At 37.5% G+C, this 18336-nt stretch overlaps 1 protein-coding gene across 1 annotated transcript in view; it reads left to right on the top strand.

The window, feature by feature from the left end:
- Positions 1 to 238: 238 nt before the first annotated feature.
- Positions 239 to 18336, top strand: part of RGS17 (regulator of G protein signaling 17) — a 119267-nt gene continuing 101169 nt past the window's right edge. The window contains exon 1 of the mRNA XM_077149314.1: positions 239 to 346. The gene's annotated coding sequence lies outside the window, so the exon portion shown is untranslated. The remainder of the gene's footprint in view (positions 347 to 18336) is intronic.

Raw genomic sequence — 18336 nt, 5'->3', positions numbered from 1 at the left:
GGGTGCCCACCGAGGGTGAGTGGCAGGGAGCAGCCGCTCGGGTCGGGAGGGGGGCGGGGCCGCGCGCTAGGGCAGGGGCGGACCCTCCAGTCAGCCCGGGGCTTGGGGGCCGGGGGAAGAGCTGTGCGTTCCGCGGGGCGCATGCGCACTGCGGCGGCTCCCCGCCCACCCCTCCCTGCCGTCCTCCCCGCCCCCGCCCCGCGGTCCTCGCCTCGCTCGCTCTCTCCTCGCCGGCTGGGTGCTGAAGTTGGGCGGATGGCAGCGGACCAGCTCCGCTAGAGGATCTAGCAGCCCAGCCTCGCGTCCCCAACCGCTTGGTGCGCTACCCATCCCTGCAGGAGACGGGGTAAGATGCTGTCTTGAAAGCTAGCGGTGCTAAGTAAATGACATCAAAATGTCTGCTTTATACCGATGGATGGATTTTTTAAAACAAGGTGGTAAGGGGGCGGTTGATAAATGAAAGAGGAGGCCGAGGGTACACTCGATGCCCCGGCAGGGAGGGCTGCGGGTCGCGGGGGGCCACGCTGCGGGTCGGGAAGTTGCATCCCGCGTCGCTGCCACGTCTGGTGGTGCCCGCAGCCCTCCGGTGTCCTGCGGGCGCAAGGTTCTCAGCGATCCCGCGGGGACCTCCGCGCCTTCGCGGAATGAATGGGCAGAGCAGGCTGGGGCTGGGGCGGGGGCGACTCCGCGGGGCCGCGAGGTCCTACGGAGGTATTGTTGTGTGTTGGAAAACCGAATGGACAATAAACAGTTTCTAATCGACCGGTCCCCTCAGGGCGTTATTTCCTCCCATATCTTTCTTTACCTTTGGGGAAATTCAGGTGAAGACGGTGCAAGCAAACGGGTTTGCACAAACGGTTACCTTTAGCAGCGGAAAAAGATTGTGTGTGTGTGTGTGTGTGTGTGTGTGTGTGTAGGGGGGTGGGGGTGGTCCTCTTTTGTTTCTTCTCCTCCCCTTAGCCAAAGCAACCCTGTGTAGGGTACTGGGTAGATGTCACAGCCCGGAGGGGCCGAGCCTGAGGAACGCCCACCAAACCTGGGGCGGCTCTCCGGGTGGGCGTATCTGAGACACCCTGGCTGTGTGGGATGATGGTGCTTTCATTATTGATGGAATCACAGCCTAATAGCTGCCTCCTTGCCAGCCTCCCTCTTCCTGGTGCTGCAGCGGCTGGGTGCAGGCACTCGGTCCCCTTCTCCTCTTCTCCCCACCTCCCTATCTCCGTGGAAAATGTCGGACTTGAGAATGGCGGAGGGACAGCGCTGGCCTCGGAAACCGCGGGTGGGGAGATACTCCTGGCGAGCTGAGACTGGTGGCAGCGCGTGCCCGGCGGTCCGCGCCAGCCTCCGGAGTCCCTGGGCTCCGGGAGACCGAGCAGGGGTGGCCGGACTCTAAAGATGCCGCGGAGCAGGAACCCGCCCTGCGCCCTGTGCCACCGTAAGGAGCCCGGGACACCGGCTCACCTGGGATGGTCTAGTCGTTCAGGAAAGGCTGAGCCTGGCTCCTGGCATAGTTTTCCTAACCTCCCTGATCCTTCAAGAAATGTTTTCTTCTTTGAAAGAGTCCCTGAAAGGTTTCTCTGGAAAACTTTGCAGGCTTCCCTTAGTTGTTACTTGTTTTGTTTTGTTTCATTACTTTACATCGGAATTCTTTCCATCTTGGGATGACTGTCACAAATAATAAAGAGAAATCTTATAGTTGGGTTTCTATCTAGAATAAGCATTTTTGAGGCTGGATGCTATCTGCATTTCCGGCGCTCATACATTCTGGTTTTCCCGGTGATGAAACCTTCTGAAAATCATTTAATTGGAAAAATGAGAAGTAATTTTTGCTCTTGTAATGGACCGTAATGATTTTTTTTTAACTCCAGGATTCATAGCCGCTAGACACGTGTATTAAATAATTTTGAAAACTGTGAAACAGTCAATTGTATTTGTTGTAAAGTCTTTTGTGGTAGGAGTAGCAGATATGAAATATCCATCATGACAATGATGTCTACTGAGAAGGCAATGTGTACTCATTAATTCAATTGAATAAGTAGTTCGACCACCTACAGTTAAGTTAATATTACTATGCTAGTTTTTTTCTGTTAGCATGAACGAAAACAATAATTAGCACACTCATGGGAGAATAGATTTATTCACCATATTTTAACCTTATAAACTATGTTTAGAACAACCACAGGAAAGTGGTGTATTGACGTCTTTGGGGATGACAAAGCAAGTGTTTATTATTACAAAGGGATTGGAAGATATTATTTAAGTAAGAAGAATTGCCATAGCAATGACATCTGATCCCAGAGCCACCATCACTTTTCCTTCCTCCTGAAATTGTAGTCTAAAAATAAAATTAAAAAAATAATTAACAGTAATGTACAAAACAAACAACATAAGGTGTCCATGAGGCCAATTGCAAGTTGTTTAAAGGAGGTTTTAGGGAATCTTCCCGGGGTCATAATGTTGTAGGTTCAAGATCATTATTGTTCTTATGGATTTCCTATACATCCTTACAATTTTTTAAATGTATTCCTTAATATTTCCTATCACTAGGGAGATTTGCTGAAGTACCTGGGCTTTTCTGAAGAGTGGAAAGAGGGCATGGGGGATGCGGTATGGAACTGAGAGGGATGGAAACTACATTTCTGCTGAGGATTCTTTTTCTGATGGTACAACTTTGCTTACTTAATAGTAAAGATATTGCACTACCCAGAAGGGCAAATGCAAGGACTACTGTATACTTAGTGGATGAGGATAACGCTATGTGACACTAAAAGCATTTAATGTCATCTGACTACTATGTTTAGAGATAGAGTGTATGTATGCTTGGAATGTGGATGCTTAAAAATTTTATGACATTTCCTGGGTGGGGGGAGAGCCCTGAATCCTCAGAAATAAGTTTTTGTGGAAAGATTAAGAATAAAACAAACCTTTGATATAGGTAGCCAGGAATTCTAATGTTAGATTAATGTATACTCCCACCTTCCCTATCTCTCCTCTCTCTACTGATCCTGCAAAAGACATTTTCATAACATCCAAAGAGAGTCATTTTGATTGTCCTTCATGTTAGTGTGCCATCACCTAGCATAATGTGTGGTCAAAAGAAGCTGTTAAATAGATATTTATAAATGAATAGATTTTGCAGAATTAACTTGACTCTCAAGAGTCAAGATTACATTTTTTGAAAGATCTTTTATGCTCTTCACCAAATGCACTAATTTAACATCCTAAAGGTTCTTAGTCCTCTATCTTTTGAGGAAGCAATTTTTAAAATTGTCAGTTTGTGACTGAGTTTTAATATAATATTTATATTATTGACTTGTTTCCAAATTATAAAAGCAATATGTGCTTATTTAGGATCATCTAGAAAACAGAGAAAAGCATGAAGCAGAAAATGAAAACTACCTGTGGGCAGGCATGGACATGATGAACACAAGCTTTGGGTCAAGCTGTCTTTAACTTGTGTCCTGGATCTTTCATTTAATAGCTTTGTCTTCATAGACAGGTTACTGGCCGGCCCTGTGAAGCTCAGATTCCTCAGATATCCAATTGGGATGAACATTTACTTCTTAAGATGGTTGCAGGCATAAATATGAAGTAATGTATGCAAAAAGCATAACATGGGTATCTGGCACGTACTGCGCAGTTATTATTATCCAGTGTCTAAAAAATTGATATTAAGAATGTAAAGTACACTAGTCAATTTCTTATACATAAATTTACCATTTTTTTAAATAATTGAAATAATATTGTAGAACTTCATACTTTTTTTAAATTAGCATTACTTGATGGCTTTTTCCCAAGAAATTAAAATTAAGGCAGTTTATGGGTGGGCCACTGTGGCTCAGAAGGCAGAGTTCTCGCCTGCCATACTGGAGACCCGGGTTCGATTCCTGATGCCTGCCCATGCCAAAAAAAAAAAGTTAATACAGTTTAGTGACTGAAAAATAGTTAGCCTATGGATATATCTTTATTTAGCCATTCCTCTATTTTTGGATTTTAGGTTATTTACAATATTTTGCTGTTTTAACTAATGTACATCTTTATGTCTCGATTTTGGTGTGCATATCTGTATGCATTTTTTTCCTATTGCCTATATGCTTAGAACAACTGATTCACACTGACATAATATCATCTTTTTAAAAAATCTTTGCTAATCTGATGGGTGAAAATGATATTTTCCAAACTATTGTTTCTTTAATTAGTAATAAGGCTAATTACTTTTTGGTTTGCTTATTAGCAAAAAAAAAAAAATTTTGTCTTTGGAGGATGGCCTATTCCAGTCTTTTGCCCATTTTCCATTGACATTCCAGTAGGTTTTTCTTACTTATTTGAGTGCTGATGTTATTAAAAAAAAAAAAAAAAGCCAACGCAAACAAGGAAAGGAAGTGCTTAGTGGCAAAGGCTATAAAGATTGTTATGGCTGAGCCAGCCTCAAACTCAGCTGTTGCAGAGCAAACAGCACCAAAATTTGATGACAGATGAGCCTCAGGTTTAAGGCTCTCGTGATATCCATAGCACTTAGCCTTCCTGGGCTTTTCAACCTGCGTGGTGCCTGGAAGAAACCAAGAATTACTAGACAGTTGGGGACCTGTCACTTTTCTGTTTGAGCACTGTACACACAAAAATTTTGTTATGAGAAGATTGTACATGAAGAAGTCCAAGATTTCCATGGATTGTTTCATGGACTGCACATGGTATAGGAGGACATGCAAGTTTTCCAGAGATAAATGGAATTGAAAAGAAAGTAAGAAATGAATAGAGGTCTTACAGGGCATTAATTGAAATGCCTTATCAGAATGAAATTAATTAAATTTAATTATGAAAACATATCAGATCAGAATTCTCTTCTATCTCAAGTTTTAAGCTGTAGGTGAGATTTAGATATTTAAAAGATGAGAATCTAATCTATATGTAATATTTCGTATAATTCAGTGGTTTTAAGTGCCTTGTTTTGACTTTAAATTCCATGCCTTTTGAAACATTAGGATTCAAAATCATAAATATTTAGTTTGTAATATCTATAAAGTCTTTTAACTATTAAACAACCAGAAAGTATAAACTTTAATAAGTATTGGTGGTTTAACTTTATCAAATATGGCAAAACCTCAGTAATTCAGAACCATGCAACCTAGAATTCAGAATGAGCTGTGGTGGGAAATACAGTCTTCTTTCAAATAGAACTGGATTTCAGATTCTTACTCTCCTATTTACAAGATGTGTGAACTTTTTCTATCAAATTATAAAAGTACATCATACACATACTCCTAGCTTGAATGATAAAAGTCTAAAATCTCTCTGAGTATCTTAAATATTGTATTTGAAATAAAAAATATCCCTGTGTCAATAAATATAATTTTATGATAGACAATGATGTGGTGCATGAAACAAATATTTACTTCCTTATATTGGGTTGCAAGCCATTCACAGTACTGCTGATTGGCTATTGAAATACACATGCTGTAAATCTAGAGTCATGGTGTTAACAATAAAGCAGAAATAACACAGGGGATATTGTGGCTTAAATAAAATAAGCAGGCATTTATTTCATTTCTTCAATTATGTTGGATCTTCCCTTATGCATAGTGAATTAACTCCAGGGAAAACTTTTTTGTGAAAGGTGAAAACACTTTCTGAACTTATTTCTAGTCTCAGTGAAAGGTAAAGACATGTTTTTTGGTGTATTGTGAAAGGTTATCTCTTCCAGAGATTTTTATGAGATGATTTTAACTCTGGTAGACCATACCATCTGCACTACATCCTGTTTCCCCCCAACTCTTCTATTTTTCTCAGGCTTCAGTTAATCAAAATCAATAAATTTGCCATATGAAAAAACCTTCTGCATCATTTAATATAGAGGATGTAGAAAAGCATATATGGCAAATTATCCTTGGAAGAAAGAGACTTTAATAGCAGAGAATGTAATTTCGTAAAAAGTGCTCAGGTTTTAGATTTCAAATAACCAAGAATTTTGCCCTTAGCATTATTATCTATAAAATTGAGGACAATAATTGTTCATCAACCTTTTGAACAATTACATGAAATTATGTCTATAAAAATGCTTCATATATTGGTAATCACCATGCAAGTGTAAGTACTGTACTGGTGTTAAATAATTAAAATAACTACAAAAAAACTTTGTATAGATGATAAGTGCTTGAAGGGATTTTAATATCTCACCATTATTTGTCTTAATGTGGGTCCTTATTAATGTTGAAGTCGCCCCCATGTGTTTGCTGTGAATGTTGCCCTTTTCTAACCAGCTCATTGTAAGAACGATTGAGGTGAATATTCATCCTTTCACAAACATTTTGAGCACCTACTATGTGGCAGGCTCTTTGATCTGATTTTTAGGTACAAAGATTAATCAATCATGGCCCCTTTCCAAAAGGTGTTCACATACAAATGTTTTCAACTTCTTATTATTATTTTGCTTTTATTTGATGAACAATGGGCATTCTAAGCTTAGAAGTCAGAATTAAATATAGTAAGGAGTAAGGAGTAAAGATCTCCTTAGAGTTCAGCAGTTTGGGCTAATGGATTTCACAACTTGTGGGCCTCTACCAAGTACAAGTAAACTGCTGAGTAGAGACTCAGAGATAAGGGGAAGGGAAAGCAGGAGGTGGCTCTGCTTGTGGATATCTTAACCACCACCATGACAGTAAAGCCACAAAAGATTTGAGGGGCAGCCCTCTTTCCCAACCCACCCAACCCCCCAATTCTCCATCATTACAGTAAAGAATATGTCTACATACATCTGTACTCTGCCTCTTTTCCCCCACTTGAAGGCTATGTTGGGTGATCATAATAGTATAATTTATGCTATATTAAAATGTTGGGGTGCAGAGGGTGAGCGAAGGGAGATAAAGAGAGTAATATCCCCATAATTCCATGGATCCACATTTCCCAGGCAATAACTTAATATTATAAATTTCTCCCTTGATACTATTGTACTTTTATCTTGGATAATAATGTTTTGTAATACAGTACACTAACTAGAAATCCAGAATATTTTTTCAGGTTAAAAACAAATTGGTTTTGCAGAAAGAAAACCATCTTCTTCTTTGACCAATTGAAATCAGGAAGGCAATTTGATTGCTAAATCTAGACGCTAGTAAAAGTTTATTCTGATCTAGGAAGATTTGATATGATTTATAAAATTAGGATATAAATTAGGACTTCAAATTCTTCCCAGGAAAATCTCTTTAATTCACAGTTAATTCGGCTATCTACAGTAATGAAAGATATTGACATTATGAATGAATTAACATGAAGGTAAGCCAGTCCCTCATTTTGAACACCAAATTTAACTTGCTTGTCATTCAATCTTTAACTGGCCTGTTAATAAGTAACCATATGTGTTAATTTGAGTTTTGAACCTATTCCTTTCTCAATTTACTTCTACTCAGCCCGACCCTACGGCATTTTATCTGTGACCTGGAAAATTAGTATGAGCAAGGCTCACCAGATAAGAGCAAAGGAGAAATGAATATCTTATATGAGGGTATTAATGCATGGACATTCTATAAAACAATAAAATGATCTATATAATTTACAAACTATTATGATTAAATGAATGCTGTATTGTGAAGTGGGAGCACCAAATCTTCCCTACCTGCTATTTGGGTGAAGCTTGACATTTGATATTCCTCTCTTTTATTATTATTTATTTATTATTATTATTATTATTATTTAGGTAAATTAAGGAGGCAGGAGTAGTCAGTTCCTTTCATTCATCTAACAACTTACAGTAAATGGGTGTTTATTATTTTATGTTATTTTTAGAATATTGAAAATTTTTGCTAAAAACTTAAAACATATCAAGAACTCAAATGTTAAATCTCTCAGAAAAAGAGAAAAGACTGCTGTTTTATTCTCTTCCTGTAGTCAGAATAAATTGGCCTGATTCTCATTTTTGTGCTGGTCTCTAAGTAAATCCTGGCAATTTGACTTGAGCTATTAGAGCTCATATTTTCTTCAACTGCTCATATCCAGTAATCTCAATTTTGCTGTTTGTAGAAACAGTTTAGAATAAATTAGCTTTAGTAAATCCACTTTTATTCATATAGATGATGGGTTTGGTTGAAAGATACATTTATATATTATTTTTACTACTCAAAACCAAGAGATGGAGCAATCCTTATATAATTGGAATTGTCTCCAATTTTAATACACTAAAAAGATGATTTTATATGTCAGTGTATGTGTGTGTTTGCTTTGTGACTGGTAGTGGGAAAATGACATAACACCTGTGTTCAGAAGGAAAAGATGCATAAATTAGAATACAAGGACATTACCAGTGAGAGAAGAAGGAAAGTAAAAAGCAGGTGGCTAAGATCAGAAAACAAGATATTAGCTAAAAATTTGTTATATCTTGAAGTATAATATCATCCAATACAGTATTATATAACTCTGCTGTATTATGTAACCACCTCTAGCTCTGTGAATTCATGTGACCTAATCTTCAGAAGGTAATTTTTTTCGTTAATTCAGTAATCTCATTGACCAAACTTAGCAATGCAAGTGGCATTTCATGAGGTAGAATTTCATTACAAAAATATGAATTCCAGGGAAAAAATGTGAAGCACTTTTTTGAGCTGACATAGGTTATGTTAAATAGCTAAAAATTCCTGTAGGCAATAGCAAAATTCAATCCCACTGATATAAATCTGCCCCAGATTTTTCTTCTTAAATACAACTACTCCTAAATCCATCAAGTACATTTTTGTTTTGTAAAGACCTTTATGTTCTGCTTTAAAATACCAGCAATGAAGAAATGTGCATGCTGAGTTTTGTTTTGTTTTCTTTTTTTTCTTTTTTTTTTTTTTGAAACACAGAGCAGTGCAATGACCTAATGTCTAAAATACTTAAGACATTGGGGGAGTGACAAGTGTGCTTAGAAAAGATTGTCTGCTCCCTGTCATGGGAATATCTTTAAGGGAATGTGGATTTATGGCTTTGTATAATCATTGCAAGCAGTTACTCCATGAAATTGCTGATTTTAACCAAAATCAGCTTTGACACCCAAGTGTACAGGCATCTGACCACCAGCCCCAAGAGAGTTCTAGTCTGGGTAGATCTCAGGGAAAAAGAAGGAGTTGTTGTGGTTTGAATTGTGTCCCCCCAAAAGACATATTCAAGTCATAACCCCAGGTTCTTGCACGTGTGACCTTATTTGGAGATAGGGTCTTTGCAGATGTGATTAGTTAAGGAAGCCAAACTGGAGTGGAGTGGGCCCTATTCTAGTGTAACTGGTATCTTTATATAAAGAAGAAATTTGGACACACAGAAAGAGAAGGTGGTCATGTGACTGGCAACTGAAGCAAGGATTGAAGTCCACAGATGGCCGGCCACCAGAAGAAACCAGGAGAGGAACATGGAGCATACTCTTCCCTAGGGACTTCAGAGAGTGCTTGGCCCTGGCAACATCTCTATTTTGGACTTCTGGCCTCCAGGACTATGAGTGAATAATTTTTGTGTTTTAAGCTACCCAGCTTGTCATGCTTTGTTCTGGCAGCCTTTGGAGACTAAAACAGAGGTCATGTACTTGAGACTAGATTTTCAGGGGGCAAAATCTAAAAAACTAAGTTACAGATAGGCAGAAATAATAGGAAGAGAGAGAGAGAGGTTTTTTGGTGCCTTGATAAATATGGTCTGTGTGAGTCTGAGTTTTGCTTTAGATTCCAAGTTTTCTTTAGGTTTAGCCAGCTATCACTTTCATCCCTGCTCTTTCCTGCCTCCTTGTTCTTAAATAATGCACTGTGTAATTGGATCTCAACCCTGTAACTGGGAATAGTAAAATTAAATAAGCCATAGCTTAGACTCAAGAAACTTACAGATTTAGTTAAAAAGAGAATATATATATGTAAATTTCTAGTATTATTATTATCTCGGAGAGAAATAAAATGCTGTGAGGGCCCAGGAGCTTGAGAATCACTGTAGATTCTCAAGAAGTCAGAGTGGGATTTGGCAAAAGTTTCAAAGAGGTTATGACATTTTCTCTGATTACTGAAAGATAGAATTTTGACAAGTAAAGGAAGACCTTCTAGGCTCAAGAGCAATGTAAATAAAGAACGGCACGGAAGTAGGAAAATTCAGAAGACAACCTGTGGCACAATTTTCCAGAAGTACATATAGGAATTCATAGAATGATAAGGCCAGAAAGGAGGGTATTCAGATCAAAGTGAAAAGTTTGAATTTTCCTTGATAGGTAAAGAGGTGCAATTGAAGTTGTTTAAATAGAAGATTACAGGCTAAGATGCATGCTTCAGAATGGACACTATCAGGTGTACACAATACAGAATAGAAGGGAAATAGAGGCATGATTTTAGCTAAGTGAGAGAAAATGTGGTCTGAATTGGTAAACAATTCAGCCCCAACCTAAGCCAATTTTGGTGATGTTGTGAGGCCTTATTGGACTCACAGCCCCCTAAACTTGGTCACCAATGGGATTTAGAAGGTATGAAAGGACCTTTAAAGCTGATGTAAAGGATTTGAGTTTGTGCACCTGGGTACCATTAAGATACAGAGAATTCAAAATGAGAAAGAGATAGGAAGGAAATAAGTTCAGCTCAGTTTGGGAAATAATTTGACATATTCATTGAAGTTAGCTCAGATATTTAACAAGTAGTTGATTAACAGTTCTCAGGGATGTAAAATGTATCAAAGACCTAAATGTAAAAGCTAAATCATAATACCTAGAAGAAAACATGGGAGCAAATCTGCATTAGTTTAGATTTGGCAGTGGTTTCTTAAATATGACACCAAAATCACAGGCAACAAAAGAGGAAATAGATATAATCAACTTCATTAAAATTAAATGTGTGCACATACAAGATTACTATCAAGAAAGTAAAAAGATGGCCCCTGCGCAAGGATGGCACACAAATTCATGAAGCGTTCCATTTTTTTTTTTTTAGAAAAAAGAAAGTCAAAAGACAATCCCCAGAAAAGGAGGAAATATTTGTAGATCATGTATCTGATAAGGATGTAATATCCAAAATGTGTAAAGAACTCTTATAATTCATCAACATGAAAGACAACTCAATTTTAAAAGTGAGCAGAAGACTTGAATAGACATTTATCCAAAAAAGATATACAGTTGGCCAATAAGTATATCAAAAACTCCTCAACATCATTAGTCCTTAGGGAAATGCAAATCAAATAAAAACCACACTTCTCACCTATTAATATGGCTGTAATGGAAAATAGCAAGGACTTGGAGAAATTGGAACCCTCCTGCATTTCTGGTAGGATTGTAATATGGTGTAGCTGCTGTGGAATCAGTACGGCAGTTTTTTAAAAAGTTAGACATGCAGCTGCCATATGAACTAGAAATTCCACTTCTAGATATATTCCCAAAGAAATTTAAAGCAGGAACTCAAACCGATACTAAAAACCAATGTTCACAGCAGCATCATTCACAGTAGACATAGGTGGAAACAACCCAAGTATCCATGAATAGATGTAAGCCTTAACAAAATGTGGTATACCCATACAATGGAATATTACTCAGTTAGAAAAAGGAATGAAGTTCTAACACACGCTGCTACATGGATGAACCTTGAAAATATCATACTGAGTGAAATAAGCTAGACACAAAGGGACAAATATTGTTTGATTCTAATTATGTGAAATATTAAGAATGAGTAAATTCACAAAGACAGAAGTAAGTCTGTAAGAGGAATCAGGAGTTATTGCTTAATGAGTAAAAAGTTTCTGTTTCGATTGGAAACAGAATTTTGGAAATAGATAGTAGTGATGGATGCACAACTTTGTGAATGTAATTCATGCCACTGACTTGTACCATTTAAAATGGTTAGTGGCAAACTTTGTGTAACATAATTATTTTATCACACAAAAAAAGGGGCCTCAAGTATGATCTTAAGCTATGACATTAGAGGCACTCGGTATCTAGAATAGGGTTGGTGACAGTTCTGTGCTATTCTGCTTATTCAAATCACAACTGGCATGCTATTTTTGAATTTGGTTGTGGACACCATGGTTAGCAATATGTATGGTGAAATTAACTTACAGAAATAAGAAGAACTCAATGAGAAGTGATTGGAGGAACTCTTAACCTGGAATAGAGAGGTCGCCTCTGGAAAATATGTGTGTTTTACCATTTGGAGAAGAGCCATATGAAGTGATTAGACTAAATATCATTGTCCCAATGATGTAATGGAAATAACAAAACCAACCACATGGCAGGGTTGTAAAGAGATAATATGTGCAAAGCCCTGGCACATATTTGGCATTCAGTGCATCTGAGCTCTTCTTGTTCTGCTTAAGAATAGCATTAGAACCAGTGGGTACATGTCATACAGGGAGATTTCACCATTCTATTGGAAGTAACTTATTAATAGTTTAAGCCGGCAGTATTAAGATGGATTGCTTTGAGAGGTGGTGAGTTTCCTGTCCCCAAGAGACTGTAAGGCAGACATATGTTATAGAGGAGATTTCAGGGATGGAAGGGTGAGATTTTCAGGATGGAAGGGAGAGGGATTCATTCTAACTCTGAGATTTATATTGAGGTTTCAGTACTATGGAATGCAAACTCAGGAAAAAGGCTAGAGCTAGAAGTAAAAATTGGAAATCTTTTACACAGGTGTGACAATAGTAGGGGATTGCCAAAGGAAAACATGTAGAGAGTGGATGAGACCTTAGAACAGAATGTGGGTATATGTGCATTTAATGAACATGTTGAAAAAGAAGGACACTAAGAAAAAAAAAATGAATGAAAATAAAGTGTTAAAAAGAGAATGACCATACTCTAGTATGTTATGAAACCAAGGAAGAGGAAATGTTTTTAACAAATTTTATTCATATTTATATTGATCTTCCGAACCAGGGGAACAGCGAGAGACAGGATTAAGAAGGAAGAGCAACTGTGCTGTGTCATGAGGCAGAGAAGAGGAGGACCAAAACGACACACTAACTTTTGCAATGAGGAAATTCCTTGTGATCATCTAGAAAGCACTTGTGATTGATGATTTATATATAATCTTTTTTCAGAAAGTTTGAGACAACTTCAGTAAAAGTTCTTCCACACAAGACAATGAAAATGAGAGAAAATAAAGATAAGAAACCACAAGGGGAAATAAATAGGAAGGGGGTACGATCAAGTATACTACAAAACATGGACACGATTGTTGTTGCAATAAGAGCATATTTTAACTCTGAGGTTCCTGGTGGCCACAATAAAAGAGGGACAGGACAGGTTACCTATCACTCATTTGTAGATGAAAGAAACAATTTTCCAGAAGAATTTTTATTTCCTTATACTAAATTGTATGACGAGCATATATCATGGATTCTAAGATAAGGAACTGTGAGTAACATATTAGACGGTGTGGTCAGCAGTGGTTCTGCTAAGATACAGTCTTGCTTTGAATTACTGTTTCTTTGTAAGCCCTTAAACGTCAAGGGTTTAGTGCCAAGATGTGGTCTACAGGAGCCAGTAGGGCAGGGATTCTTGTGGGTAGAGACTACTTGGACATCTGCATGCCCCATGCATCTGCAAAGATTAGCATATGAAACTGCAGTAGAGAGGAGGATGTCTTAGAGGGGAAATAACAAGGTCTTACTGAGAACAAGGGGAAAAGAGGGCATCTGTCTCCTTGCATCTTCAGGTCCTTTACGCTTGCTGCTACCTCTGCCAAGAAAGTTTTCTCTCTCTGATCTTCCTCATCGTTCATGTATGGTTCAGTTCAAATGTCATCTTTTCTAAGAGACCTATGCCTCCCTTCCTTATGTTGTCCCTTTGTCCCTTCCATCATCTGATGCAATAATCTGTTCTATTTAATTCATAGCATTTCCTGTTGTTTTTTTTATTATCTTTCTCTCTCCTCCTGCAAGCTAGAATGCAAGCTAGTACTTAGGACAATGCTAGAAACAGTAGGTGCTACTGTGTTAAAGGGATGCATGTTTTGCATATGGGAGGAACTTAGCTCAGTGCTGCTATGATAACTCAATAGGATAACAGTGCTGGCAATGTAATAATGTGTTAATTCTTACAATGTAGGCTCAGAAAATGATGATGATGATGACGACAATGACAATGACACAACTTTGTCCTGGAAACACTAAGAACATTGCGGTTTGAGGGAAGAGCCCAGGTTCTCTGTACACTTTTCTATCCACACACAGGGAGCCAGGGGCACTCTCTGAATGGCAAGTTTGTGGGTATTCATTGAATCAGGTTTCTCGGGGTAGAGGCTATGTAGGAAGAGTACAAAGAACCCTACACTTTGGCAAACTCCCTTTCCTCTCCTTTTGGATAATGTATTTTAATATCTTCCACTTAAATTTTGCAGCGTATCTTTCAAAAACTATTTTGTGGCTATTTTAACATAAATGATGATACAGTGATCTTTCTAAGAGTAATAAGCCGATAGTTCCATCTCCTTTTATGACTGCTCCTCGTATCTAACAATAAAGCCCTTTTGTGTTAAAATGTATGCATTTGTGTGTGTGTGTTGGTAGTTGTAATGCACCAAAATTGTTTAAAGTATGAATCAAGTCCAATCGAAAAGCAGAGGTGCCAATAGAGAGAAGCTCATTAGAGTTGGAGAGGAAATGGGACTCTGGTGGCGAGAGACTGAAGAAAAATTAGGAGGTGAGCCAGATTATGCTCTGAAAATGGACTAGTCTTTGAAAAAACTGCCAGTCAGTAAATAGAGGAGGGGTAACAGCAGCTTGAGGGGGGGTAGCAGAACCAAAAGAAACTTTGTTTAAACATTTATTTATAATTCAGAGAGAACTGAACTTGTTGGCAATGAGAGGCAAAATTATCAACGGAGAAATTATCAGGAAAATGCCAAGAAATTTCTGGAGCATCAATTTTACTCATTCTTGATACATTTAAAATATTTCTGTATAAAAATAAAGACAGAATATTAGAGAGCACTATATTATATTTGGTGGAGTTTTTTGTTTTTTAAGCATAGATGTGGTATTTGGAAGAGAGTTTGAATATTTATGTTATTACCATTTGAGGGTTTACTTCCAGGCCCCTCGGTACAAGTTTGCAATTCAGACAGACAGTGGAATTTCCCCAAGATTGTGGACAGGTAAGGGATTTTAGAATCATGGGGTATAATAAATTCAAAAGACACTTTCAGACAAAAATAATCATCTCTGATATTTTAACTCATAGCCAGACAAATATTACGAATTGGTTTTCTCTAACGGCCTCACTTGGAGCATAGGAAATGACTAAGTGTTTTCAGTTCACAAGAAGACAGAATTAAAACTACGCATTGTTGTCTTCCTTGTATGCTGAATGAGGAGTTTTGATCATAAAATTAACTATATTACTTCGCTAATTAGCCAAATGGTGGGCTATTTAAAATAAACAAGTAAACAAAGACTTTCCTAATAATAATTTGTTAAATTGTTCCACAAAATTGATGTCCCATCTAATATGTGTTGCTTTTGTGCAGTGGACGTAAGTAAATGTCCACATTTTCTAGGAGGTAAGAATGCACTCTTAAAAATTGGAAATTAATGTTAAAAGGAAAAATAACCACCTCACAGCCACACTAGGAAAATATTCCTTTGAATGCAAATCTAAGCCAAAGTCCATTTTTCATATACTCTTATTCTCTTTCTTGAAGACACAGCAATGAACTGCTATTCAAGAATAGGGGGCTAAGCAGGAAATTGAAATTCGCATAATAAAAATGAAAGGAAGAAATTGATGTTAAAACTAAATCTTTCAAGCCACAAAACAGAAGATTGTCTAATATTTTGCTGTCACCATCGTTTGTCTGTTTCGAATGTTCCACAGCATTTGGCTTTTATAAGAATAGTCTGGGAATGAGAAGTAAATTATTTTGGAGAAAAATTGTGTGTAAAAGGCATGCACGATAAAATTTTGTATATGGCTTATGTAATTAGCTTAACAAATACTTATTGAGCACCTACTGTATGCTAGTTACTGTTATAGCAGATTCTGATTTATTGAATTCAGATTTATTGTCTGAACAAAATAGACAAAAGCTCCTGCTCCCTTGATCTTATATGCTTGATCTTTGATTTTTTTAGGGTTTGTGGAGCTGCATTTGGAATCTTGTAAAGCAGATGCTATCAAGTTTCACCAAGTTTCACGCTATATATGTATATAGAGAGAGTGCTGTTTTAGCATAAATGATTAACCATTAAATTTGTTAAAGTTGTTAAAGTGGCAAATTATATGAGTGTATATATCTATATACACTTACACATATATATATGCATATGCATATACATATCCTTTCACTCCTACATATGGGACTGAGATAAATGAGACTAAATAAGGGGAGTACCAAAAGTATGATGACTGCATCAGATTGAAATGTAATGGGAATTTTATGCATCTTAATTTCTTTTTAATGGGTATGATTTGATATCAGTCCATTTCAAATCAGCATATTGTACTATTCCAAACGTATTAATTGTAGAACAGAAAATACTAGAATGAGAGTTCAATGGGAAGAGCTTCCACCCTGTTATCTTCTCTCATTCAAGGAAATCTATGACTTACAGTATCCAAGGTTCTGGGCACAAGGGGAGAAGTGAGCTCATTTTACTTAGACTAGAAATCTGACTTTCCTCCAGGAATTTCCCAGGAATGAGTTGCCTGTTTTATCTTCATCCCTTAGCTGTTTTTTGCATTTGCCTGCCAAGCTTGCTTCCTAGAGTTCCAGGCTGTGAAGTACATTTCAGTGAATTTATAGCATGATTAACTGAAGGAGAAGAATTCTGAGGTATATCAGAAAAATTTTGATCACACTGAACAGAGGTAGAAAACCAAAAAGAATATATTCTTGAAATACATATTTAGTCAGTTGGAATGGAATGCAGTTTTGTTGTGTCTAGCTTTTAGGTAAATGATGCATGGAAGATATGTGATGTTCATAGCCAGAATGGAAACAAAATGGATAAAATTATAAAAGAGAAGAGGCAGGGGAAGCTTAAAATTACAAGGAAGGATGCAGAGCAGACCTTTTTTTGTACAGATGTTTAGCAGAGTGCCCTATAACTGACATGCATTCAGTTTCTGATATATATATATATATATATATACAGAAGTAACATTTTCTGAAAACTCATTTGGAACCATCCAAGCTACTCTTTTACCTGTGATTTGTCTTAGTTCATAATGACATATGCAGAATAGCAGGATGTTTTGTTTTCAAGCATGGCACTGAAGCAAGATATGATGAATTATCAAGAACTGTTTGGGATTTGACTGCTGCCAAGGGGAAATGAAGGAAAAGAATCTTTATTCCAGGAAAATCAGAAACTTTGCTGTAGGTGGTATTGTATTTGTTTTGAAATGATGTATTTGGATATGACATTGCAAATACTCAACCACCACTTGCAATAATTGAAGGCTAAACAGAGCGAGTGATACTTTATAAAGCTAAGACTCTTTAATATTAAAAACAAGCAAAAAGTTATAAGTTGCTTGGATAGAATTAATATTTGATTACCAGTGTGCCTGATATGATATAAAATATAATATAGGCTTTAAGAAGCTTATTTTGTACCTGAAGCTTTTTTATATAAACATTAATTACAGAATCTATTTAGTTTAACTGAAAGGAACAAAGTCTTCATGGTGAAATGAAAATAAGTTTAAATGAAGGTGATGTAGAACAGTTTATTCACTGGTGTCTTAGTTTGCCAGAGTTGATAAGACAAACACCACACAATGGGTTGGCTTAAACAATAGGAATTTGTTTTCTTAGTGTTTTGAAGATTAGAAGTCCAAGATCAAGATGTTGGCAAGATTGTGCTCTTCCCCCGGGTCAGGAGTGTCCTAGGGATGGCAGGCCCCTGTCACGTGCTCATCCTGCTCTCCTTGCGTCCTCTCTTCTTGTTTCTTCTGACTGCTGGCTTCTGGCTTCGTCCTGTGGCTTTCTGAAACTAACTGCATTTGTATTTCCTTTCTTTAGAAGGCCTCCAGACTTGCAGGTTAAGACCTACCTTGATTCAGTTTGGCCACACCGTGAGTAATAATAACCTCTCCCAAAGGTGCATACCCACCAGAACATGGGTTAGGGTTTGAACCTGTTCTTTAGGGGCGCATGATTCAGTCCCCAACAGTTGGTAGAGCTTGTGTTTTGGTACTTCAAATATAGGTACAGTTCTAGGTGTTTGGAGAAAACATAGCCCTGTGGTTACAAATAGTAAACTACAAAGTATTTGTTTAATACTAAAATAAAATTTGGGAGAGCTGAGTTCTAGCTATAGCAGTAGATCTGCTAGGTGAACTCATGAATCCTAGCATGACAAGAATTATATGTATGTGAGGTCACCAACCGTTAACATCATCAGGTTTGTTTATGATGGTTA

Source organism: Tamandua tetradactyla, chromosome 2 (genome assembly GCF_023851605.1).
Source record: "Tamandua tetradactyla isolate mTamTet1 chromosome 2, mTamTet1.pri, whole genome shotgun sequence".
NCBI classification, from domain to species: Eukaryota; Metazoa; Chordata; class Mammalia; order Pilosa; family Myrmecophagidae; genus Tamandua; species Tamandua tetradactyla.
This window is presented reverse-complemented; position numbering and strand designations above follow the sequence as displayed.